Source organism: Bubalus bubalis, chromosome X, assembly GCF_019923935.1.
Source record: "Bubalus bubalis isolate 160015118507 breed Murrah chromosome X, NDDB_SH_1, whole genome shotgun sequence".
Taxonomy (NCBI): domain Eukaryota; kingdom Metazoa; phylum Chordata; class Mammalia; order Artiodactyla; family Bovidae; genus Bubalus; species Bubalus bubalis.
The window spans coordinates 125,783,230-125,810,760 of NC_059181.1; the positions used below are offsets into that span (position 1 = coordinate 125,783,230).

General features: G+C 38.2%; 1 long non-coding RNA gene across 1 annotated transcript; it reads right to left on the reverse strand.

The window, feature by feature from the left end:
* Positions 1-599: 599 nt before the first annotated feature.
* Positions 600-27,531, reverse strand: LOC123331957. Its single transcript, XR_006640624.1, has 3 exons — positions 27,472-27,531; positions 23,090-23,418; positions 600-656 (listed from the first exon to the last, which is right to left on the reverse strand). It is a non-coding gene; the product is annotated as an uncharacterized LOC123331957 (long non-coding RNA).

The following is a 27,531-nucleotide window of genomic DNA, read 5'->3' on the forward strand; positions in this document are numbered from 1 at the left end:
CACAGGGCATGGAGGGGGCAGGGTGCAGACGAGGGATGACAAGTAGTGACTCGCTCAATGTGGTTCCATTAACATGCTCTACCTACTGCTTAATGCACTGTGGTGACCTGAATAGGAAGAAGGGCCAAAAGGGAGGGGGTATATGAATATGTATGATTGATTCATTTTGCTGTATAGAGCCCACCTGCCAATACAGGAGACTTAAGAGATGCGAGTTTGATCTCTGGGTTGGGAAGATCCCCTGGAGGAGGGCATGGCAACCCACTCCCGTATTTTTGCATGAAGAAAGAATCCCATGGACAGAGTAGCCTGGTGGGCTACAGCCCATGGGTTCACAAAAGAGTTGGTCACGACTGATGTGACTTAGCACAGCACAGAAACTAACACAACACTGTAAAACAGCTATACGCCAATAAAAATTAATTTAAAAAGAAAAAAAAAAAAACACATGCTCTACCTATTCCTACCAATAGGTTCTAGGTGCTACATAAAATGTGTTGCCAATAATTACTATCATTGGCTTCCCAGGTAGCTCAGTGGTAAAGAATCCACCTACCAATGCAGGAGATGCAGGAGATGTGGGTTCAATCTCTGGTCAGGAAGATCCACTGGAGGAGGAAATGGAAACCCATTCTAATATTCTTGTCTGGGATATCCTGTGAACAGAGGAGCCTGGTGGGTCCATGGGTCACAAATAGTCAGTCACAACTGAGCACACAGCACGCACTACATAAAATGTGTTGCCAATAATTAATATCAAAGTTTTAGTTCAGTTACTATTTTCTGAACTTCCCTTCCCAGCCTGACACACACCTTCCACCCCATTCTATCTCTCTTCAGTCTTCCACAAAGAGATTTCAAATAGTCTTTGCCTCTAAGTATGTCTTGGAATTGGATACACACAGTTGAATCCCAGGTCATGGTTTTGGTACTTCCCAGTTAAAATTCTACTCTGCTCTGGCAATGTTCTGACCTAGGTGTTCTGGCCCAGTGGTGGACACTCAAGAACATGTGCATGAAATGGGTGGTTAGGCAAGATGATGAAGGGCCTTGAATATCAGATTATGAACTAGGGACTCAAATTTACAGAAAGTGGGAAGTCTGTGAAGTTTCTAAGCAGGAAAGCAAGAGGATGAAAACAAAAGCCATGTTGTAGATTCTGGTAGAATGGGAGTACTAGTAGAGAAAATTGACTAAGGAGGAAAACTGGAAGCATGGAAATCTATTAGAAGCATGTTCCAGGAATCCAGAAATGAGGTAATCAGTCCAGCTCTGTCAACCTCACCTGCCTCATCTCTTCACATTTAATCCCTTGTCAAATCAAATCTAAATGGGGGAACCTTTAAGCAGCATTGGAGGCACAATGGCCATATCTGGAATTAGTTCAGAACATCAAAATGACCAGTAATGAAACCGATATCACTACAGGTCACTCTTTTGATGGTTTAAATGTTCAAAGAGAGGTCCTTTGCCACTTCAACATAAGTGTCTAAAGTGTCCGCATTGCTTTGAGCACTAAAATTTGGGGTTATTTACTAGGGCACTGCCAATAATAAAAGGATGACTATTTCCTAGATTGCCCATTTCTTGTTTTGCAAATTGCCCTTCATTAGGCTCTTATTTTAGAATCAAATTACAAGATTTTTTTGTTTTCAAAATTCTCTTTAAAGGTTCATATAGCTTTCACAGGTCTAGCCCTGGGCGGGGGGGGGGGGGAGAGGGGGTGTTAATTAGCTATATCTCTAGATCTGACAAAAGCTAGTATGAAAACTGTGTAATGATCTTTGGCAGATCAACTCCAGCTTTAGTTACTTAAACAAGTAAAGAAATTGTACTCGTTTGTCCCTATATATAACTTTCTCATTTGAATCCTACCACCGAAGCAACTGTAATAAAAATATAACATGTAGTGGTACAAAGCAAGAGTGATAGATAATCTCACAGCCCAAGATTATAAGCTTTTATTTTAACAGTAACAGAGAAATCAATTCAGTAAACTGAGTAAGACTGAGAACATGATTAGAATTAGGAAAGATACCCATAATACACAAAAACTAAATGGAACACATTTTTTTTTTAACTTCAGCTGTAATGTATACACTATACAAGGCATCTAAAAGCCTAAGAGATACTTTATATTAGCTACAATAAATTAGTATGAGATTCAGTTTAATAACACCTGGATATGGATAGAAATAATTTCAATTCAAATTTTTAAAACCTAAGATCAGCAAGCACATTTCCCAACACTGCACAATAGAGTCAAGCTGTGCCCAATCCAACAAAAGAAGTTTGTAATCAAATGCTATTTAAAATAAAGAGTTACAAAAATGGAGTCTTGGATGATCAGAAAATCATTAAATTAATAGAAGATTAAAGAGCATATCAAAATCCAAATCATGACCTATGATTTTTTTTTGTCCATGCTAATGGGGTCGCTAAGAGGTAGACATGACTGGGCGACTTCACTTTCACTTTTCACTTTCATGCATTGGAGAAGGAAATGGCAACCCACTCCTGTGTTCTTGCCTGGAAAATCCCAGGAACGGGGGAGCCTGGTGGGCTGCCGTCTATGGGGTCGCACAGAGTCAGACATGACTGAAGCAACTTAGCAGCAGCAGCAGCAATGCATATTATCAACTATTGGGCTGGCAAAAAAAATTGCATGGATTCTTCCATAACATCAGATGGAACAATCCCGAATGAACTTTTTGGCCAAGCCAATAGTTTGGTGAATCTCCGAACATTGAGCCCTAGTGGACCTGTTTCTTATCAGTTTTATGAGATTTCTTCAAGATGAGCTGCATATAAATTTATCCTGCCACTAAGAGGTCAGTGGTGCATTTTGATCTCAGGTTGCTGACATTGTTTTCAATGCTTGAAATTTTTAGGTCAACTAACTGATGTAACAAGGAGATCCAACCAGTCCATTCTAAAGGAGATCAGTCCTGGGTGTTCATTGGAAGGACTGATGCTAAAGCTGAAACTCCAATACTTTGGCCACCTGATGCGAAGAGTTGACTCATTGGAAAAGACCCTGATGCTGGGAGGGATTGGGGCAGGAGGAGAAGGGGACAACAGAGGATGAGATGGCTGGATGGCATCACTGACTCGATGGACATGAGTCTGGGTGAACTCTGGGAGTTGGTGATGGACAGGGAGGCCTGGCGTGCTGCAATTCATGGGGTCACAAAGAGTCAGACACGACTGAGTGACTGAACTGAACTAATGTGACAAGTAACTTGAGTGGTGGATAAACCATATACCTGTGTCTCATGGTAAGCAACTTTCCATTTCATGTGCTTGTGTCCTGTAAAAAAAAGAAACTCAGTCATTTGACTTTCATTTTGGGGTGACCAAAACAAAGTCAAAATAATAGTTGATATCAGAATGGGCAAAGTAAGATCAGATGTTTCTTAATGATTGTTTGATCTTTGTTTTTCATCAATTAAAAAAATGTACTGAGGGGCCAGACTATGCTTAGTGCTAGAAGTTGAGGGGAAAAAAAACACAGTCCCTTCTCCCATTTCTCCAGATGACTACAATACAAAATAAGTGCCATAAGAAGTAAAAGTTCCATTAGATTTCACAATGGAAGTCACTGACTGCTATTTGAAAAATAACATGACATGCCATTGAAAATACAAAAACTTTAAAGTACATCAATATACTCTATTAAAGGAACAAACGAAGGACAGTCATAGCAAACACTCTCTTCCAACAACACAAGAGACGATTCTACACATGGACATCACTAGATAGTCAATACTGAAATCAGATTGATTATAGTCTTTGCAGCCTATAATCAAGCCTATACCAAGCCTATAAGATGGGGAAGGTCTAACAATCAGGAAAAATAAGACCTGGAGCTGACTGTGGCTCAGATCATCAGCTCTATATAGCAAAATTCAGGCTTGAAGAAAGCAGGGAAAACCACTAGGCTGGCCATTCAGGTATGACCTAAATCAAATCCGTTAAGATCATACAGTAGAGGTGACAAATAGTTTCAAGGGGTTAGATCTGGTAGACAGAGTGCCTGAATAACTATGGACAGAGGCTTGTAACACTGTACAGGAGGCAGTGACCAAAACCATCCCAAAGAAAAAGAAATGAAGATGGCAAACTGGTTGTCTGAGGAGGCTTTACAGATAGCTGAGAAAAGAAGAGAAGCAAAAGGCAAGCAAAAAAGGGAAAGATATACCCAAATGAATGAATGCAGAGTTCTAGAGAATACCAAGGAGAGACAAGAAAGCCTTCCTAAGTGAACAATGCAAAGAAATGGAGGAAAACAATAGAATGGGGAACACTAGAGATCTCTTCAAGAAAACTGGAGATATCAATTGGAGATATCCCACTGCTGGGCATACACACTGAGGAAACCAAAATCAAAAGGGACATGTGTACCCCAATGTTCATCGCAGCACTGTTTACAATAGCCAGGACATGGAAACAACCTAGATGTCCATCAGCAGATAAATGGATAAGAGAGCTGTGGTACATATACACAATGGAATATTATTCATCCATTAAAAAGAATACATTTGAATCAGTTATAATGAGGTGGATGAAACTGGAGCCTATTATAAAGAGTGAAGTAAGCCAGAAAGGAAAACACCAATACAGTATACTAACAGATGACACCACCCTTATGGTAGAAAGTGAACAGGAACTAAAAAGCCTCTTGATGAAAGTGAAAGTGGAGAGTGAAAAAGTTGGCTTAAAGCTCAACATTCAGAAAACGAAGATCATGGCATCCGGTCCCATCACTTCATGGGAAATAGAGGGGGAAACAGTGGAAACAGTGTCAGACTTTATTTTTTGGGGCTCCAAGATCACTGCAGATGGTGACTGCAGCCATGAAATTAAAAGACGCTTATCCTTGAAAGGAAAGTTATGACCAACCTAGATAGCATATTCAAAAGCAGAGATATTACTTTGCCAACAAAGGTCTGTCTAGTCAAGGCTATGGTTTTTCCAGTGGTCATGTATGGGTGTGAGAGTTGGACTGTGAAGAAAGCTGAGCACCGAAGAATTGATGCTTTTGAACTGTGCTGTTGGAGAAGACTCTTGAGAGTCCCTTGGGCTCACGGAGATCCAACCAGTCCATTCTGAAGGAGATCAGCCCTGGGATTTCTTTGGAAGGATGCTAAAGCTGAAACTCTAGTACTTTGGCCACCTCATGCGAAGAGTTGACTCATTGGAAAAGACTCTGATGCTGGGAGGGATTGGGGGCAGGAGGAGAAGGGGACGACAGAGGATGAGATGGCTGGATGGCATCACTGACTCGATGGACGTGAGTCTGAGTGAACTCCTGGAGTTGGTGATGGACAGGGAGGCCTAGTGTGCTGCGATTCATGGGGTCGCAAAGAGTCGGACACAACTGAGCGACTGAACTGAACTGAACGTATATATATCGGAGAAGACAATGGCACTCCACTCCAGTACTCTTGCCTGGAAAATCCCACAGATGGAGAAGCCTGGTGGGCTGCAGTCTATGGGGTCGCTAAGAGTCGGACATGACTGAGCGACTTCACTTTCACTTTTCACTTTCATGCATTGGAGAAGGCAATGGCAACCCACTCCAGTGTTCTTGCCTGGAGAATCCCAGGGACAGGGGAGCCTGCTGGGCTGCCATCTATGGGGTCACACAGAGTCAGAAATGACTGAAGTGACTTAGCAGCAGCAGCAGCAACACATATATATGGAATTTAGAAAGATGGTAATGATAACCCTCTATGTGAGACAGCAAAAGAGACACAGATGTATAGAACAGTCTTTTGGACTCTGTGGGAGAGGGTGAGGGTGGGATGATTTGGGAGAATAGCATTGAAACATGTATATTATCATATGTGAAACAGATTGCCAGTCCAGGTTCAATGCATGAGACAGGGTGCTCAGGGCTGGTGCACTGGGATGATCCAGAGGGATGGGATGGGGAGGGAGGTGGGAGGGGGGTTCAGGATGGGGAACATGTGTACACCTGTGGTGGATTCATGTCAATGTATGGCAAAACCACTACAATACTGTAAAGTAATTAGCCTCCAATTAAAATAAATAAATTTATAAAAAATAAAAATGAAATAATATGTGTACAAGAAGAACATGTGCGTGATTATTTTTCATATTTTTAAGTTGGAAAGGTCTTTCTAAACATGGCACAAAACATGAAGCCATAACATTAAAGAATTATAAATGACCATCCCAAAATAAAGAAACCAATTTACAAGGCTAAAAGAACCACAAAATCAAAAATAAACTAGAACTTAAAGCCATAATATATGGATAATTCTTCTACTGAATAATCAAGACAAGTAATCCCATATTAAAATGGGATGAGACACTTCCAGTTTCCAGTCAGGAACATAAGGAACTTGGAAGGCATCACTCCATTCTAAGTAAAATGCTGATCAAACTAAAAAATGAACAACTCTTTTAGATCCATCAGAGAAATGAGGTCACAGGCCAAACTGATGCCCCCAAATTAGAGACTAATAGGCGAATACAGAGAATCACAACTTACTGGGGCAAGAACCTATAAACAGAAACCTCTACAGGAACTATTGCCAGGAAATAAAAACCTGTACTATAACTGACAAATTGCTGGAGGCTAGTCTAAGTGTGGACTAGTCTAAGAGTTAAAAATCCAGAGGGGCCTGGTCATAGGGGAGTCCCCACACTTTGTGAGTTTTACTTCCAGAAACATTAGCAGGTTCTCACAGTGAATATCTCAGAAAAATCCTCCAGGACTTAGGGCAGGAGGAGAAAAGTAACCATTTGAAATATACCAAGGTAACTCTGTTCTTCTTAACAAGGCCTGCCTTCAAAATAAACTGTTTCACCAGCACATAGGGCTTCCCAGGTGGCACTATTCCCAGGTAAAGAACCTGCCTGCTAATGCAGGAGATGCAAGAGACACAAGTTCAGTCTCTGGGTTGGGAAGATCCCCTAGAGAAGGGAATGGCTACCCACTCCAGTATTTGTGCCTGGAATATCCCATGGACAGAGAGCCTGGTGGGCTACAGTCCATGGGGTCACACATAGTTGGACACAACTGAAGCAACTTAGCACCAGCACAGAACTTACTGGAGTCTTTGATAATAAGAGTCTAACCAACCCAGGGAAGGAAAACAGTATGTATAGGTTTCATATACATAACAAGCTAGGTTTCATACTAGCTTTTGTCAGATCTAGAGATATAGCTAATTAACACCCTCTTTCTACACTCCCCACCCCCCAACCAGGGCTAGACCTGTGAAAGCTATATGAGCCTTTAAAGAGAATTTTGAAAAAAAATCTTATAATTTGATTCTAAAATGAGAGCCTAATGAAGGGCAATTTGCAAAACAAGAAATGGGCAATCTAGGAAATAGTCTTCCTTTTATTATTGTTAGTGCCCTAGTAACTAACCCCAAATTTTAGTGCTCAAAGCAATGAGACTCCAGCCGACTCTAGACATCCTGTACCGCTTTCTAGACATCCTGTACCACTTAAGGGGGAACAAAACTGTGAAGCACTTGTGAAGTTCACAGCCCACAATATAAGCTCACTAGAAGCCTGAGACCTAATCATAGTTCCATAGAACACTTGCCATACCCCTACACCTACCACCATACCATTAAAAACCTATTAATCAAAAATTAATTATTTTGCTATTGGAAAGTACTCATATTACCCATGAAGTGGTATAGTATTATTTGAAAGTGAACTTGGATTAGTTGTAAAAGTATACTGCAAACTCTAGGATAATATAAATAAAACTATAAAAGAAAATATCTAAGAAAAATATAAAGAAAGTATAACTAATATGCTAAAAAAGAAGAGAAAACAGAATCATATAAAATTCTCAGAACCACAGAAGGCGTATAAAACATAGGAGACAAAAACAGGGACAGAGAAAAAGAGAAAACATGAATAAATATGGTAGATATTACTCCAACTGTATGAATAATCACCTTAAATATCAGTGTCTAAAGGCAACATAATTAATAGAAGGCAGAAATTGTCAAAGGGAATAAAAAACAAGACCTAAGTATATGTTGTCTACAAGAAACCCAGTTTACATATAAAGATACATACAGGGAATTTCCCTGGTGGTCCAGTGGTTAGGAATCCACCTGCCAGTGCAGAGGGCACAGGTTCCATCCCTGGTCTGGGACGATCTCACATGCCATGGAGCAACTAAGCCTGTGTGCCCCAACTACTAAAGCCTGCATGCCCAGAGGCTGTGCTCTGCAACAAGAGAAGTCACTGCAATGAGACGCCTTCACACTGCAACTAGAGAGTAGCCCTCACTCACTACAAGTAGAGAAAGCTCACATGCAGCAAGAAGATCCAGTGCAGGCAAAAAAATTAAAATAAAATTAATAATAATAAAAAGATACATATAGGTAAAAAGTAAAAGAACAAAGATGTACTATATATATCCAAATAATCATATGAACAGATGTTCAATACCATATATCTTGAAAGTGAAAGTGTTATGTCATGTCTGACTCTTTGCAACCCCATGGACAGTAGCCTCTAGGCAAGAATACTGGAGTGAGTTGTCATTCCCTTCTCCAGGGGATTGTCCCAACCCAGGGATTGAACCCAGGCCTCCTGCATTACAGGCAGATTCTTTACCGTATAGGCCACCAGGGAAGCCCATCATATATCTTAGGGAACTGCAAATTAAAACAACAATGAGATTTCACTATACACCTTTAGAATGGGTCAAAATCCAAAATACTGACAATACTAAATACTGGCTAGAACATGGAGCAATAAGAATTCTCATTCATTGCTGGTGGGAATGCAAAAAGCTATAGTACTTTGTAAAAATTTTTGGCAGTTTCCTACAAAATTAAACATACTCTTACCATATGATCCAACAGTTGTGCTCGTTGGTATTTATCCAAAGGAGTCAAAAGCTTACACACACACAAACCTGCAGACAGATGTTTATAGCTGCTTTGTTTATAATTGCCAAAACTTTGAAGTAACCGAGATATCCTTCAGTAGTTGAATGGATAAACTGTCATACATTCAGACGGTGAAAAATTATTCACCACTTTAAAAAAAAAAAAAAGATAACAAGCCATGAAAAGATGGATAGCCTTAAATTCATTAAGTGAAAGCTTACCTGAAAAGGAAACATATTGTACCTTTCCAACTATGTGACATTCTGGAAAAGGCAAAATTATGGAGATAGTAAAAAGATCGGTGATTTCCAGGTGTTAGGGGAGAGAGTGGGACAAATAGTCAGAGCATGAACAATTTCTAAGGCAGTGAAACAGATATTCTGTATGACACTATAATGATGGATACATGTCATTATACATTTTGCCAAAAGCACAGAATGTACAACACCAAGAGTGAACCCAAATGTACTGATAAACTATGAACTTTGGGTGATTATGAGGCATCAACGTAAGTCCATCAGTTGTAACAAGTATGCCACTCTGGTTGGGGATGTTTACAGTGAAGGAGGCTGTGCATGTGTGGGAAAGTAGTTGAAACAGTAACAATATAGGGAAATAGTAAATGAAGAGGGTATTGTGAAATAAGATCCTTGTGGTATTAATAGTAAGAAGGACAGAATAATTTGTTGACTTTATTTTAAAAAGTATATTTAAGTATGCATCATAAAATGCTGAAATATCTTAAAGAGACAAAAATATAATATATAGCTTTTAAACCAGAAGAAGAAATAAAGAGAACAAGGAAAACTTAATAATCCACCAGAAGGTTGGAAAGTGGAGGCGGAGGGAATAAAAGAAGCAAGAAAAAAACTGTTGGTAAGCAGAACCTAAACTAAGTGAAATGAAGCAAGTTTCAAAAAAATATAATCCATATATATATACATATAATATATATATCATAATATATATATAATTTATATATATATATAATAATACAATTCATATGAAGTTTTAAAAGCCCAGAAAACAATACTGCTTATTGTTTCTGGGTACCTAAATGATATATTCAAAATTTGTGATAGCAATTATCTCTATAAAAAAGAATGAAATCAAGAAAGGATAGATATATAGGGTCTCTCAACTCTTTTACATTTTTATTTCTATTTTATAAATATTTTTAAATATTAAAACATAATATCAAGATTTTATGAATGTGGGTGGTGGGTGCCCAGGCATTCATTATTTAATTATTTATTCTTGTCTTTATGTTAGAAATAATTCCTACCTTAAAAAATAGGTTTAAAAAGAAGAGCAAGGCATAAAGAAACACATATGTAGGAAAAAAAAAAAACCAACCTTATGGTTACAAAAGGGGGTAATAGCGGACAGGAGAGAGAAATTAGGACTTTGGGAATAACATATACAGGCTTCCCAGGTGGCTCAGTGGTAGAGAATCTGCTTGCCAATTTAGGAGATGCAGGTTCAGTCTCTGAATCACTTTGCTGTATACCTCAAGCTAACACAACATTGTAAATCAACTATACTTCAATTTTTAAAAATGGTTTAAAAATCATTCATATGTATATATTTATGAATAATTAAAATAACATATGTTGGAAGAAGCATGCAAAAACTATATGCTTAACTCTTCAGAGTGTCTCTAGAAGAGAGGATTGCAACCTACTTTCACTATCTGTTATATATTGCAATTGTTTACTTTGTTTTACAATAAGCAGATATTACTACTGTAAGCAGTAGAAATGTTTTTTTAAAGTAGAAACAATAAAAAAAGTAATCAAGGGAATCTGAACACACCTTTAGTCTTCATTAGGAAAACTCAATGCAACATGAATTAAAACAAAAGAAAAAGAATATTGCAGAAAATGCTGTTTTCAAGCAAGCCTTCTCTGAATGGAGTGTTATGCTACATTGTGCCAAAATGCTGGGAGAAACGATTAACCAATCAATGAAAAATGTAGATATTTTCGTGTATTCTTGCTCAGCAATTTCATTACTGCAATGGGAAAAAATGAAAGAATAAGATGTTATAAATTAGAGGAAAGGGATGCTTATGCCATTCTGTGGCAGCTGGCCTGGAAGATTAGGCCATTCTTAGGCTGTAATTGGATAATGCTGGCTTGGGTGATTTGAAGTAGAAGGCTAATCTAGGGAGTTTACAGTGACAACAAAACTGTTAGATTGCTGGCATGGTAACAGGAAAAGAAAAAAACAAAATGTTATGAGAGACTGGAATAGTTCTCTTGCCTGTGTCTTATGCCAGTGGCAGGTATCATTTACTATACATTGGTTTGCAAATATGCTCATATTTAATATACATATTGTTATGTTTGCAAGGATAAAAACCTTAGCATAGATCATGAATGAATATATGCTACATGCATATTGTATGTGAAGGCTAATTTTAAACATAAATCAGAGTTCTGAGATGTAAGCTATGTGAACATATTTTAAACAGAATATATATCATACATTACAGAGATATAGAATAATTATACTCTTTCAGCATTATGTGGCAACATCATTGTGAATGTGTTTTATAAAATGTACCCACGAGTGGGTACATTATCTTTAATGGATAAGGGGGATTGCCATAATCATAATTCATAATCCTATGACTGAGATGGAAATGAGTCATATGCTAATTGCTATAAGACCAAAAAGGAAAAAAAAAAAAAGAACATGCATCAAACAATGCAATGTTAATTCTATAGGTTTTCAAGTAAGTACACTTCTCTTTTAAAAAAAATTTAAGCCTAGTGGCCAAAGTTTAAAAGATAATTTTATATCAGCATTTCCAAAAAATGGATATGAAAATTACCCAAAATGGGCCCCTCAAAAAGACCAGACAGAACAGGGTCCACCATGGACCTCTAAACACCTTTTTGATTCACCTAAAGGAAAAGCAGGCTCTGCCAACATCCTCCACCTCCTACAGGAATTGCCTCTAGGTCAAAAAGTGCTATGAACAAATGTTCATAACCTTTGACTATAGTTTTTCAGCTTCTAGAGAATTATCCTGCAGAATCCTGTAAGAGTACAAAGATGAATGTACAAGGATATTCATTGCACTATTGTTCATGATTTGTGCAATAACTAAAAGTTGATACCAATCCAAATGTTCAACAATAGAGACATATTTAAATTAATCATTATATGCACACAACAAAATGCAATATATATATATATGTGTGTGTGTGTATGTGTGTGTGTGGGTTAATGACAGATTCATCAGTACCACCATGGGAAGATGTACATGGATATTAATTGAAAAAAAGTATTCTGTAAAATGCTGCATTGCACACTGCTATATATAAACATAGATAACTAATAAGGACCTACTGTATAGCATGGGAAACTTTACTCAATACTCTGTAACGAACTATATGGGAAAAGAATCGAAAAAAAGAGTACATATATGTATAACTGAAAGTGAAGAGGAACTACAGAGCCTCTTGATGAGGTTGAAAGAGGAGAGTGAAAAAGCTGTTTTGAAACTCAACATTAAAAAAACCAAGATCATGGCATCCAGTCCCATCACTTCATGGCAAACAGAAGGAGAAAAACTGGAAGCAGTGACAGATTTTATTTTCTTAGGCTCCAAAATCACTGTGGACTGTGACTACAGCCATGAAATTCAAAGATGCTTGCTCCTTGGAAGGAAAATTATGACAAACCTAGACAGCATATTAAAAAGCAGAGACATTACTTTGCCAACAAAGGTCTGTATGGTCAAAGCTATGGTTTTTCCAGTAGTCATATATGGATGTAAGAGTTGGACCATAAAGAACTCTGAGCGCTGAAAAATAGATGCTTTCAAACTGTTGTGTTGGACAAGACTCTTGAGAGTCTCTTGGACAGCAAGATCAAACCAGTCAGTCCTAAAGGAAATCAGTCCTGAATATTCATTGGAAGAACTGATGCTGAAGCTGAAATTCCAATACTTTGGCCACCTGATGCGAAGAGCTGACTGACTGGAAAAGACACTGATGCTGGGAAAGATTGACGGCAGGAACAGAAGGGGACAACAGAAGATGAAATGGTTGGATGGCATGATCAACTCAATGGACATGAGTCTGAACAAACTCTGGGAGACAGTAAAGGATAAGGAAGCCTGGAATACTGCAGTTCATGGGGTTGCAAAGAGTCAGACTGATTCCCTTTGCTCTATACCTGAAACTAACACAATACTGTAAATCAACTGTAGTCCAATAAAAATTTTTTTAAATGCTATGTTGAATATGATCCATTTTCACAGTTGGTATCAGTATGTCAGGAAAAAAAATTAGAGGAATAAGCTGTAAGCTAGTGACAGTGGAAGCTAAATAAGACTTTCACTTTTCAGTTTATGTATTTCTACAGCATTTGAATCTCATATAGTGTACATATATTAATTTCATAATGAGAAAAATGATTTCTAAATTATTTTTTAAGACACTTAGATTTTGCACACACACAAATACACACACACACACACACACACAGAAACTGAGCATTTTGACTGACTTAGGTCAAACTGATCAAAAATAGATGTATAAACAGGCTAGGCTATACAGACTTGATTTTTCTCTTTAAGATGGTGTTATGCACTAAACTGTGTCCTGTCAGAACTAATATTTTGAAGCCCTAATCCCCAGTAATTCAAAATGAGACTATGTTTTGAGATAGGGCCTTTAAAGAGCTAATTAAGTTAAAATGAGGTCATTAGGGTAAGTACATCCTGTGTACTTGATGTCTTTATAAGAAGAGATTAGAACACAGACACAGAATGACCATATTAAGATACAGCCAGAAGGTGGCAGGAAAAGAAGGGGGTGACAGAGGATGAGATGGTTGGATGGCATCACCGACTCAATGGACATGAGTTGGAGCAAGCTCCAGGAGATGGTGAAGGACAGGGAAACCTGGCGTGCTGCAGTCCATGGGGTCGCAAAGAGTCAGACCTTACTTAGCAACTAACAACAACAGAAGATGGCTATGTACAAGCCAAGGAGAGATGCTCAGAAGAAACCAATCCTGCTGACCCTTGATCTTGAAATTCTTGATCTTCCAGATTTGTGAGAAAATAAATTCCTATTGTTTAAAATACCACCCAATAAGTCATATTTTGTTGTGGTAGCCCCAGCTAATTAATACAGATGGTAAACTCATAAGGAAAATTGTAAAACCAGTATAGATCTATATTTTAAATTTTACTTTATAACAACATGGATGACCCTTGAAAACATGCTAAGTGAAATAAAGTGAAAGTGAAGTCACTCAGTCGTGTCTGACTCTTTGAGACCCCATGGACTGTAGCCTACCAGACTTCTCCATCCATAGGATTTTCCAGGCAAGAGTACTGGAGTGGGTTGTCATTTCCTTCTCCAGGAGATCTTCCTGACCCAGGGTTTGAACCCCGGTCTCCCACATTGTAGGCAGATGCTTTACCATCTGAGCCACCAGGGAAGCATCAGTCACAAAAGACCATATGTGTGACCATACTATATGATTCCATTTATATGAAATGTCCAGATTAGGAAAATCTATACAGATAGAAAGAGATAAGTGACTGCCTAGGCCTGAGGGTCTTGGAGGGAAATTAGAAACGACTACTAATGACTACAAAGTTTCTTCTGAGAATGTAGAATGTGTCCTAAAATGAATTGTGGTGCTGGGTGTAGATCTCTGTGAACATACTAAACCTACTAAAGTGTACACTTTAAATGGGTGATTGTAATGCGAATTATATCATGAAAGACATTTTTAAAAAGTTATTTTATACAAATCAAGAGGAAAGTTACAAAACTGAAAACAGAGAAGCAACCACAGATGGATTAAGTAAAAAGAATTATTGTACAGTAGTTTACTCAACTCTCTACAGATCAACTTGAAAACTTGGGTCAATAGCCTATTTCCTAGGAATCACCAAAATTAACTCTTTGAACAGAATGAAAACAAACCAATTACTATAAAAGAAATTGAAAATGTTGTCAAATGTATGAAGCCAAGAAATCTCAGATAAATTCTACCAAATCTACAAATACTGAATAACTCCAAGTTATTTCACCTGTTTAATAGCACAGAAAAGAATCCAAAGTATCTTCTTCAAATTTTAAGAAAGCTTGAGCTCAATCTCACTTATGAATCTCAATGCAAAAATACTATACAAAAAAAAAAAAAAAAAAAAAAAAAAACAAAATTAGCCCATTGAAAGAATAACACACCAGTGACCAAGTTGATTTACTTCTGGGGGCAGGGATTTTTTTTTTAACGTTATGAAATCCATCAATAAAATTCACTATGTTAACAGATCAAGGGAGAAAAAGAATATGATCATTTTCACACATGTCGAAAAGGCATTTGACGAAATTCAACATCCACTGCTGATTTAAAATATTCTTAATAAACTAGGGATAAGTATATATTTACTTAACATTATGGTATTGCAGAGAGAATTAGTTTTTAAGAAAGCTTCAGCTTCAGCATTAGTCCTTCCAATGAATGTTCAGGATTGATTTCCTTTAGGATTGACTTGTTTGATCTCCTTGAAGTCCAAGGGACTCTCAACAGTCTTCTGCAACACAACAGTTCGAAAGCATCAATTCTTTGATGCTCAGCGTTCTTTATGGTCTAACTCTCACATCTGTAAATGACTACTTGAAAAACCATAGCTTTGACCATACAGACCTTTGTTGGTAAAGTGATGTCTCTGCTTTTTAATACGTTGTCTAGGTTTGTCATAGCTTTCCTTACAAGGAGAAACCATCTTTTAATTTCATGACTGCAGTCACTGTCCGCAGTGATTGTGGAGCCCAAGAAAATAAAATCTATCACTGTTTCCATTTTTTCCCCCATCTATTTGCCATGAAGTAATGGGACCAGTTGCTCCTTACCTCAAAATAATTCTAAATGGATCAAAGATTTAAACATTTTTTTAATGACAAAAAAGTGGGAGTTTTTTTTTAATTATCCCAAAGTGAAGAAAAGACTTTTTCTAAACAGGGCATAAAATCTAGAGGCCATAAAGAAAATATTGACAAACTTGAATGCATAAAAATTTGTGAGGTCTGCATGGGAAAAACACTATAACCAAAGTCAAAAGACAAGCTGGATAATTACAGGCAATTCATAAAACAGACCTAGTTTTCTTGATAAAGAGCTCCTACAACTCAAAAAGGGGGGAAAAAACAATGGAAAAATAGGCAAAGAATATGGACAGAGTTAACAACAAAAAAAAGGAAATTGGTTTTAGAATGTCAAGATTACTGAAGTTCACTCTTAATTAAACAGATGCACACTTACAAAGAGAAACAATTTTCACCTACTAAATTATCAAGCACCCAAAAGTTGGATAACATTATTTTTGATGCAGGTGCAAGAGAACATTTCTGATAAGAGTGTACATTGGTGCTAGCAGCACAGAGATCAATTTAGCAATATCTATCCAAATTTAAAGTAGTTGATACAGTCATTTTATTTCAGAGAATTTATCTTGTTATACTCCAACATTTGCAAAATGACATATGTACAGGGGTATTTATTGCATCATTGATTGCAATAGCAAGGGTTGGAAATAACCAAATGTCCATCAAATAGGAGACAGTTTAAATAAATTTTAAAAAACTATATGATTATACAAGTAATCTCTATAGGATATATGAAAAATGTTAAAAGTGGCTTTTTCTGAGAAAGGAAACTGAGAATCAGTTATTAGAAAGAGATGTGCTTTTCACTGCATACACTTTTGATTGTTTGTTTGGCCACACCATGTGGCATGTGGGATTTCAGTTCCCCAACCAGGGATTGAACCTGTGCTCTGGGACAGTGGAAGCAAGGAGTCCTAATCACTGGATTTCCAGGGAATTCCCTCATCATATACATTTTAAAATATTTCTTGAATTTTTTTTACTATATCCATAATTTACCTATTTTTAAAACTTATCAATTTATTTAATGAATATGTAGAAATCAGTATGTGCTAAACACGACTGACTTCCCAAATATTAGTTCAAATGTTTTTCATAACAACACTACACAATAAGGACTCTTTTTATCTGTATTTCACAACGTGATGAAACCGAGGCACACAGGGTCACATTATGATTTCCGTGGGCCCTGAGCACTTTGGCTATTGTGGGACACTTCCACCATAAGAAAGTGTTGACAATTATATTTTCCAACTGCTTTGGTGTATAAAGACAAATATAATCCAGCCTGGATTCATTATTATATATTCATTAGTTTTATAATCACTTTTCTTCTGATGTTAGATGAAATTAAATTTAAAACATTTTCATTGATTCTTAAAACTAGAATAGGTCCTAGGTACTGTGTCTCCTGCAGGCACAGAGAGGTTATGTAAATTGCCCAAGATCACACAGCCAGTAAGTAGAAGAGCTGGGAATTGAACCCAGGTAGTATGGCTTCAGAATCTATGCTTTTAATCTGTATGTTAGATAAATAAATCACAGGGGGAAAATTGTGTAGTTATGTATGTGCTGACATGGGACTACCTACAAGATACATTAAGTGGGAAAATCATGGGAGAAAATACTATACATATTATACATTTTTTAAAAAGGAAGTTTTACATACACACACATGCTATCTCTGTTTTTTAATGTATGGAGAAAGGGACTGGGGACCTGGAGGTCTGGAAAACTTCCATGTCATTGTATATCTCTTTGCACTACTGGATTTTGTTTGTTTTTTTTATCATGAGCAAATATTTACAGATGAGGAAACTGAAACTCAAACAGGGTTAAGTCACTTGCCCAAAATCATACAGATAGCAAAAAAAAAAAAAAATACATATAAGTGTAAATAACTATTCTGCCAATTAATAATACATCACCATTCCTAAGTATAGACCTATCAATGCATTCTTGCCAGATTTCATCATTTTAACCCAGTGGGCCATGCTCTTTTTGTATCATGATTCTAATGCATGGCATTCATCTTTATGAAACACTTAAATGAGGCAAGCATGCTTTCTGTTTCCATCCAGGTTGTTGATGAAAATGTTTAACACATGATGCAGCTTAAGCAGAGCCTTGCTGGTGAGAACAGGGATCCCTCTAGGATCACATTAATAAATCTCTTTGGGTAATGAGCTACCAATCCAGTGGACTGTACTATCATTCTATTCACACCCCCTAATCTGCCCTCACCCATCAGGCTATCTGGAGATTCCCAATGTTTTCTGGAAATTGTCCACACCATTCCCTTGTTGGCTAAGCTGCTCTGACACCCATTTCATGGTAGGTGTTCAAAATTAATAAACAATTGGTTTCTTTACTAAGTTCTGCAGGTTTCTAAAGTTTACAACCTGGCCGACTCCCCAGAATTCAAATAAAAGCTGTTTCAGAAAGACTAAGATTTCCACCCCCAAGGTTTTCATAATACATTTATACAGGACATTTCAAAAAGCAGAGATATACAGCCGTTTCCCCACTGGAATCAACCCACTGCAGCCCAAAATAGCCCTGACAACTGAACAGAGCAGCTGGCAAAAGGACAGAAGTCTCTAGCCCTGGGGAGAAGGAAGCTAAATGCGTGCCTCCGGGAATTTCCGAAGAAGCACTCTCCGTAACAACCCCTTACTCTATTTCTGGCTACAACACACAAGCTATAATCTAAGTATTGGAAGAAGAATATATTCTCTGGTTTCCTCTATAATCACACACTATGGCATTAAATGTTTATATAGGTAATCCTAATGGAACACACTTGCTAAGTTTCTGAAAGGTTTACTGTAAAGCAGTAAACAAGGAATTCATTTTTTTTTTCATTGATTTGCCCTACCAAATTAGGAGCCACATTGCCCTGCAAAGGATTTTGTTCCCTAGTTTCTTAAATTACAAATTATAAATGCTATTGTGTTGTTCAGTCTCTCAGTTGTGTCTGACTCTTTGTGAGCCCATGGACTGTAGCACGCCAGGCTTCCCTGTCCATCACCAACTCCCAGAGCTTGCCCAAACTCATGTCTATCGAGCTGGTGATGCTATCCAACCATTTCATCCCCTGTTGTCCCCTTCTCCTCCTGCCCTCAATCTTTCCCAGCATGAGGGTCTTTTCCAGTGAGTCGGTTCTTCACATCAAGTGGCCAAAGTATTGGAGCTTCAGCTTCAGCATCAGTCCTTCCAATGAATATTCAGAGTTGATTTCCTTTAGGATTGACTGGCTTGACCTCCTTGCTGTCCAAGAGACTCTAAAAGAGTCTTCTCCAACACCACAGTTCGATAGCATCATTTTTTGGTGCTCAGCCTTCTTTATGGTCCAACTCTCACATCTGTACATGACTACTGGAAAAACCATAGCTTTGACTAGATGGACCTTTGTCAGCAAAGTGATGTCTCTGCCTTTTAATACACTGTCTAGTTTTGTCATAGCTTTTCCTCCAAGAAGCAAGTGTCTTTTAATTTCATGGCTGCAGTTACTGTTCACAGTGATTTTGGAGCCCAAGAAAATAAATGCTATAGAATTTTCAACTATATCTCTTAGAGGAAAATGTGATTAACACTAAGATAATAAATAACATGTTTTACTCAAAACATCACAGATAGAATGACTAAATCAAAAACAGTAGAATGCTAGAGATTCTGGTAATAGGATTACTTAGCTAATACTGCCTCGCATATTGTTCCACTATGAAAGCTCAGTTGTGCACCATTACTAGTATTTTCCTAGATGTACCATCCCCCTTCAGACCTCTCTGATGGAGTCTGTATGGCTCATTAAAGGAATTGTTTTGTTAGAAGAAGAACAATGCACCAAGTAGGGTATGTTTAGACATGCCACTTACTGGCAGGTAGCTGGTTAATGTCCATAAAATAATTAATAAATTAAATTATCACTATACTATTCCAAACTTACTGGTTAAAATGGTGGTACTGTTCTCATTGAGGTATGTCATTTTATCAAAATAGTGTTGGTTGAGATCAACAAAATGCTGATCATAGATATTAGCTTATTAACTCTTTGATGTCATTTATCACTCCAGCATAGAACAATAATAGCTAACTTTTACAGAGTATTCACTATATACCAAGATACTGTGATAAATGTTTTACATGTATTATCACATTTAAGGCTGACAGCCACCCTAAGGTACAAAGCAATGAAGATCAAAGATCCTGTGTACCATAAATAAGACTCAGCACAATCAAATGAATAAATATATAACTATTTAAAAATAATAAAAGGGGCTTCCCTTGTAGCTCAGTCGGTAAAGAATCTGCCTGTAGTACAGGAGACCCGGGTTCGATCCCTGGGTTGGGAAGATCCTCTGGAGAAGGAAATGGCAACCCACTCCAGTATCCTTGCCTGGAAAATCTCATGGACAGAGAAGCCTGGTGGGCTGCAGTCCATGGGGTCACAAAGAGTCGGGCACGACTGAGCAACTAACACTTACTTACTTACTTACTGAAAATAATAATAAAATAAAAATAATAACAATTTAAACATAGAAAATGAGGTTGCTGTTTGAATCACACTAACTGAATTTATTGGTTTCAGTTTCTCTAAATCAATCACTGATGAATGAGAGACACCTATCCACTCAGGCTGAACTCTGTCAATTAGTCTATGTATCTGTAAATGGCTTTTAATTAGATTACAAAGGAATTCCACCCTCGGCCCCGCCAATATCACAGCTTTGAAGCCTTTAGGAAAAGTGACAGAGTGCCCTGCTAAGAGAAGGGCTAGAAAGAGAAATGAGAAAGATTTTTTTTCTGAGGCTTGACTAAGGTATATGGCAGGAAAGGCCTAGAGGTTCATTGACTAGGAGCACATTAGTCCAGTGCTCTTAAGACTCAACTCTCTTTTGCATAATAAATTATAAAAAGTTCTCACACAGCTAAGAATAACAATCTTCATTATATACTATATTCAACAGATCACAACTCTAACTAAATATATTAATACTCCTAATACTGATATTTCAGATAATTGTTTTATAGTTAAGAAGTCATATTAGTAAATATAGATTTTAAAACAATGATCCTGACTTTTTTGAGTGATGTACTAAAAAGATTTAAATTAGCCAATTGACCTGCATTCTGACTTCCTCTGAATTACATACAGCTCCCCACATCAGTCCGAGAGTTTCCAAAATAATTGCTCTTCTCTCAAAGTCTCCCTTGAATAACTATTGACTGATTATCACAAAAGCATTCCTATATCTTTTCCCCTAAACCACAGGCAAATTGCCTATTTTTCACTCTCACTCCAAAAGAAATAAATTTCCTATCCACATCCCAAATCAGTTACTACGTTTATGCTGTTTCTCTTGATTTAGGGGTGGTAACAATTATTATTATTTCTAGTATTAGTCATGGTCTTCCAGAGAATAGCAAGGCTATAATTCATGCTTTACTGCAATTGGTAAATCAGCAAAAAAAAAAAAAAAAAAAAAAAAAAACAGAAGAAGCCCATAATTTAAATCCTCTTTGGGTTCTTAATCTAAGACTCTGACATTTGAATTAGGATCAGTAATATATAGTTAAGATTAAACCATGAAGCAAGCCTATATAAATTACCATAAAATCTAACTCTATCACCTAGAGTGATAAACTCTAGAGTGATAACTCATAAATTAAGAATTGAAACTCTACTTCTAATCCTCAGTATTAAAACTACAGCTCATATCATGCTAAATAGATATATATTTTGTTTTCATTTATTTTGCCTGTCACTTAGGTTAGGGCCTTTTATCTAAACTAAAAGTCAATAATTTGCAGATGACAAGTTATTCCTTTGAAAACATATTTTTCCAATTAATAAAATTCCAGAAAGCACTTTTATACCATCAAATCTACACTCCATTATTCTTAGCAATAGGAATTACATCCTATTTCTTCTTAGTTGTGATGTAAGTCTATACTCTTTTCTTTCCCATTCTCTCCTTTTTCCTTTTGATGCCTCTTTTCTTAGAATCATGGATAAGGTACAACTGCATGAGATTGAAACATTGTTTATAAACAGAATGACAAAACTATTGTATGTGATGCAGAGGGAGGTGGTCTTTGATTCCATGTTTCCAAATTATATATGAATGGCTGAGTCATTGGGGTGGAAGTCAATATTTCCATTTCTTTCCCATATCACTGGGGCTTTCCTCTTCTCCTAGTTACACTTCCTCCACTGTTACTTTGCCAAACACTACCTAGTATCTCTTCCACTCAGTTCTAGTCCCATTTTGCATAAATGCTGGTTGGCAAATGGAGATCGGGAAAAAGAAAATGATGTTACTGATGAGGAAGAGAGGAACGAGGGTTCCTTGAACATACTTTTGTGCCATGCAGTGAGCCAAATATTTTATACATGTCATCTCATTTACTTCTACAACAGCCTTAAATAATTGGAGCTATTATTCTCAATGTAAGATCATGGCATCTGGTCCCATTACTTCATGGGAAATAGATGCGGAAACAGTGGAAACAGTGTCAGACTATTTTTGGGGGCTCCAAAATCACTGCAGATGGTGACTGCAGCCATGAAATTAAAAGACGCTTACTCCTTGGAAGGAAAGTTATGACCAACCTAGATAGCATATTCAAAAGCAGAGACATTACTTTGCCACAAAGGTCCGTCTAGTCAGGGCTATGGTTTTTCCAGTGGTCATGTATGGATGTGAGAGTTGGACTGTGAAGAAAGCTGAGCACCGAAGAATTGATGCTTTTGAACTGTGGCATTGGAGAAGACTTTTGAGAGTCCCTTGGAGTGCAAGGAGATCCAACCAGTCCATTCTAAAGGAGATCAGTCCTGGATGTGCTTTGGAAGGACTGATGCTGAAGCTGAAACGCCAGTACTTTGGCCACCTCATGCGAAGAGTTGACTCATTGGAAAAGACTCTGATGCTGGGAGGGATTGAGGGCAGGAGGAGAAGGGGAAGACAGAGGATGAGATGGCTGGATGGCATCACCGACTCGATGGACATGAGTTTGGGTGGACTCTGGGAGTTGGTGATGGACAGGGAGGCCTGGCGTGCTGCAGTTCATGGGGTCGCAAAGAGTCAGACACGACTGAGCAACTGAACTGAACTGAACTGATTCTCAATGGACAGATGATGAAATTGAGGCTAAAACCTTTTAAAATGTGCTCAATACTTAGGCAGCTAGCAAAGGTTAAAAAAAGAGAGAGAGAGAGAGAGAGAGAGAAAAAACAAGACAGAGGCAAACTTTACTCACCTTACTCCTTACCACCTCTCTGAAGCCCTCAACCTCACGGCTCAGTTTCACGGGACCATGCAGGTCAATGGCCTCCAGCCCCATATTCTCAATAGCCTTCAAATTTATCTCTCAATGTTCAGTTGCTCAGTCATGTCTGACTCTTTCCAACCCCATGGACTGCAGCACGCCAGGCTTCCCTGTCCATCACCAACTCCTGGAGCTTGCTCAAACTCATGTCCATCGAGTCGGTGATGCCATCCAACCATCTCATCCTCTGTCGTCTCCTTCTCCTGCTGCCTTCAATCTTTCCCAGCATCAGGGTCTTTATTTTAACTCTTAAATGTTACCTACAATAAAGTCATATATACAATCTTAGAGACAAATAAAGGGATGGAAAGATCTTCGTGAAATTTCATTTCCAGGAATCTGGGGGACTAGATCTCTTTTAGAAATCTCCTGCTACATAATAACTAGAAATTCTGTAGGTTTTGTTGTTATTGTTGCTTAGCCATTAAGTTGTGTCCAATTCTTTGTGACCCCATGGACTGTAGCCTACCAGGCTCCTCCGTCCATGGGATTTCCCAAGTAAGAATACTGGAGTGGGTTGCCAATTCGTTCTCCAGGGTATCTTCCTGACCCAGGAATCAAACTCCTATCTCCTACACTGGCAGGTGGGTTCTTTACCACTGAACCACTAGGGAAGCCCTCTGTACTACTACTACTACTAAGTCGCTTCAGTCGTGTCAGACTCTGTGAGACCCCATGTACTGCAGCCTACCAGGCTTCTCCGTCCATGGGATTCTCCAGGCAAGAACACTGGAGTGGGTTGCCATTTCCTTCTCCAATGCATGAAAGTGGAAAGTGAAAGTGAAGTCACTCAGTCGTGTCCGACCCTTAGCAACCCCATGGACTGCAGCCTACCAGGCTCCTCCATCCATGGGATTTTCCGGGCAACAGTACTGGAGTGGGGTGCCATTGCCGGTTTATCTAATCTTTCCAATGTGTAACAAAACTCAGCCCACAAGAGAAAAGAGTAAATCTCCAGAGGTCAAAAACGAAAAGAAGTTGATGCTGTTGCTGTTGCTGTTAAGTTGCTTCAGTCGTGTCCGACTCTGAGTGACCCCACAGACAGCAGCCCACTAGGCTCCCCTGTCCCTGGGATTCTCGAGGCAAGAATATTGGAGTGGGTTGTCATTTCCTTCTCCAATGCATGAAAGTGAAAAGTGAAAGTGAAGTTGCTCAGTCGTGTCTGACTCTTAGTGACCCCATGGACTGCAGCCTACCAGGCTCCTCCGTCCATGGGATTTTCCAGGCAAGGGTACTGGAGTAGGTTGCCAATTCCTTCTCCAGGGTAACTTCCTGACCCAGGAATCAAACTCCTGTCTCCTGCACTGGCAGGCGGGTTCTTTACCACTGAACCACTAGGGATGCCCTCTGTAGATTTATCTAATCTTTCTGATGTGTAACAAAACTCAGCCCACAAGAGAAAAGAAAAATCTCCAGAGGTCAAAAACGAAAAGAAGTTGATAGAACACTAATCAAATGTTGATGCTTCAACAGCCCTGAGTGTTTTTGCAGTTGTCATTAATGAACATTCAAAGAGATATTAGCAGAAAATTTTTCAGAAATTGTGGAAGTTATAAAGCCTCAAATTCTAAAAGCATAAACAGGATTAAAAAAAAAAAAGAAATTCCAAACTGTAAAGGAAAACTCAAGATTTCTGAGTTTTGAACCTCAGTTAAGTCTACCTCCCATGTTGGGAAAAACCTCTTTCTTCCCTCCTGTTTCTCCTTTCCTTTACATAGACACCCTACACACAAAGAACACTTCACTCCTGATGCTCCAATCACCAAATGTGATGTCAAGCAATTCTCTGTACAACAGCTGTGTATCCTATAATTTTAAACTTGATTCTAATACTATCTACCTGGAGATACTGTCAGGTTCCATAAGTTAAGGGCTCAGTCCCACAAGACTGTTCCTACCCCACTTCAGATGCCAATTATAAGTAGTAAGTCTCCAGGTTACCCACAACTTCCATCCAATTTAGTTATTGATACAAATCAGAGGTTCCTACAACTCCCGTCCTTAGGCTTCTTTAATTTGCTATAACAATTCACAGAATCAGGGAAACACTTATATTTACCAGTTTATTAAAGAATATAAAGGCTACAGATGAACAGCCAGACAAAAGAGATACACAGGGCAAGGTCTGGGAGGGTCCTAAATGGAGGAACATCTGTTCCTGTGGAGCTGGGATATGTCATCCTCCCAGTATGGATGTGTTTTACCAACACTGGAGCTCTCTGAACCCCCTACTATTGAGATTTTATGGAGGCTTCCATAAATTTTTTGGGCATGATCCATCATTAACTCCATTGCCAGCCCCTCTTCCCTCTCTGGATAATATGGAGGGAGCTGAAAATCTCAAGATTTTTATTATGGCTCGGTCTTTCTGGAGATCACTCCCATGCAGGAACCATGCAAGAACTCACCCAGAATCACCTCAGGAGAACAAAAGATGCTCCTCCTTGCTCTGATCACTTAAGAATTTACCAGGGTTTTAGGAGCCCTGTGTCAGGGATAGGGTCAAAGACAGAATTAGAACAAAAGATGCTCCCAGTATTCTTATCACTTAGGAAATTACAAGGGATTCAGTAGCTCTGTGCCAGGAACTGAGACAGAAATCAATATACATATATTATTAATACCTCACACAAATCTAAATACGTTGTTGTCAAATATTAAAAACAAAAAAAAACTTAGAGCAGCCAGAGAGAAAAGATAGATTATTATATATATAAAAAAAAAAACACCTGACAGCAGGTATCTCAAAAGCAACAATAAAAGCCAGAAGAAAATAAAATAATATTTTCAAAGTGCTGAGAGAAAATAATTGTCAATCTGGAATTATGTAACCAGCAAAACTAGCTGTCAAAAACTACATACAGCAAAATAAAAACATTTTCAGACAAATGAAAATTAGAGGGACTTCCCTGGTGGTCCAGTGATTAAGAATCTACCTTCCAATGCAGGGGACACAGGTTTGATCCCTGGGCGAGAAACTAAGATCCCACATGCTGTGGGACAACTAAACCTGTTGCCACAACTAAAGAAGCCCGTGCACCACAACTACTGAGCCCATGTACTCTAGAGACCATACTCCGCAACAAGGGAAGCCAGAGCACTGCAACTAGAGAAAGCCTGTGCACCGCAATGAAGAGTCCACACACCACAACAAAGACCTCGTGTGGCTAAAATAACAGAAAAAATTTAAATTAAAAAAAATTAAGAAGTTTTACCAAAAGACCTTCATCAAAGGAAATTCTAATGAATAAACTTAAGAAACTGCCTGTGAATGTAGGAGATAGGGGTTCTATCCCTGGGTTGGGAAGATCCCCTAGAGAAGGAAATGGCAACCCATTTCAGCATTCTTGCCTGGAAAATCCTATGGACATAGCAGCCTGGAGGGTTATAGTCCATGGGGTCACAAACAGTCAGACACAAATTGGCAACTCAACAACAGCAAACTGAAGAAAGAAGAAAAAGGAACCCATGACTGGGAAGGAAATCAGAAAATATGTGGTCAAATCAAACAAGCATTGGCTGTATGAAACAATATTAACAATATATGATTTGGATAAGGGGGAAGTAAATACTGGACAACAGTAAAAAGTACAAATGCAGAGGTGTGGGGTTTCAGTGGAGTTAAAGCATTCTGAAGTTCTTGTTTTGATTTGGAAGAGGGTAGAGATGTTCATTTTATTAGTAAAGAGAGTTTGTTTAGTCAAAATACATGTTAAAAGTTCTTTCAGCAATATAAAAAAGGCTTAAATATGAGTAAACTGGCATCCCCAAAACTACAATGGGCACAAACACAAAAATCCATTAGAAAAGACTGAACTCTCTATCTAAAAGATTAGGAAAGGGACAGCCTAGTAAGACAGAAAACTTTTAGGCAACAACTACTCTGAAGCAGTCAAACATCATCTGTACAAACAAGCTAAAGAAGAAAAATCACATAATTATATCAATAGATGCAGAAAAAGAATTTGATAAAATCCAACACTATTCATAAGAAAAAAAATCTCAGAAAAACCAAAAATATAGAGGAACTTCCTCAACTTGATAAAGAAATCTACAAAATCCCCTCAGCTGACATCATACTTAATGTAAGAAACTTGCCAGGGTCCAGCCCCAGCTGATCCAGGGTATTCGAAGGAGAGACGGCGTAGGCGAGGGTCAGGAAACAACTGCTTAATTAAACATTAGTTAAGGATATAAAGAGTAATAGAATGAGGATAGCTCAGTAGGAAAATTCAGTGGAGAAAAGAGGCTGAGTAGCTTGGTTTATGCGGGAGACCAATAAAACTTCAAGACAAGAAGTTTGCACCACTTACGTAGGTCGCAGGCGTCCTTCCGTTCTCCCAAAGGAGAGGAGACACTGAGGCCTCCGCGGT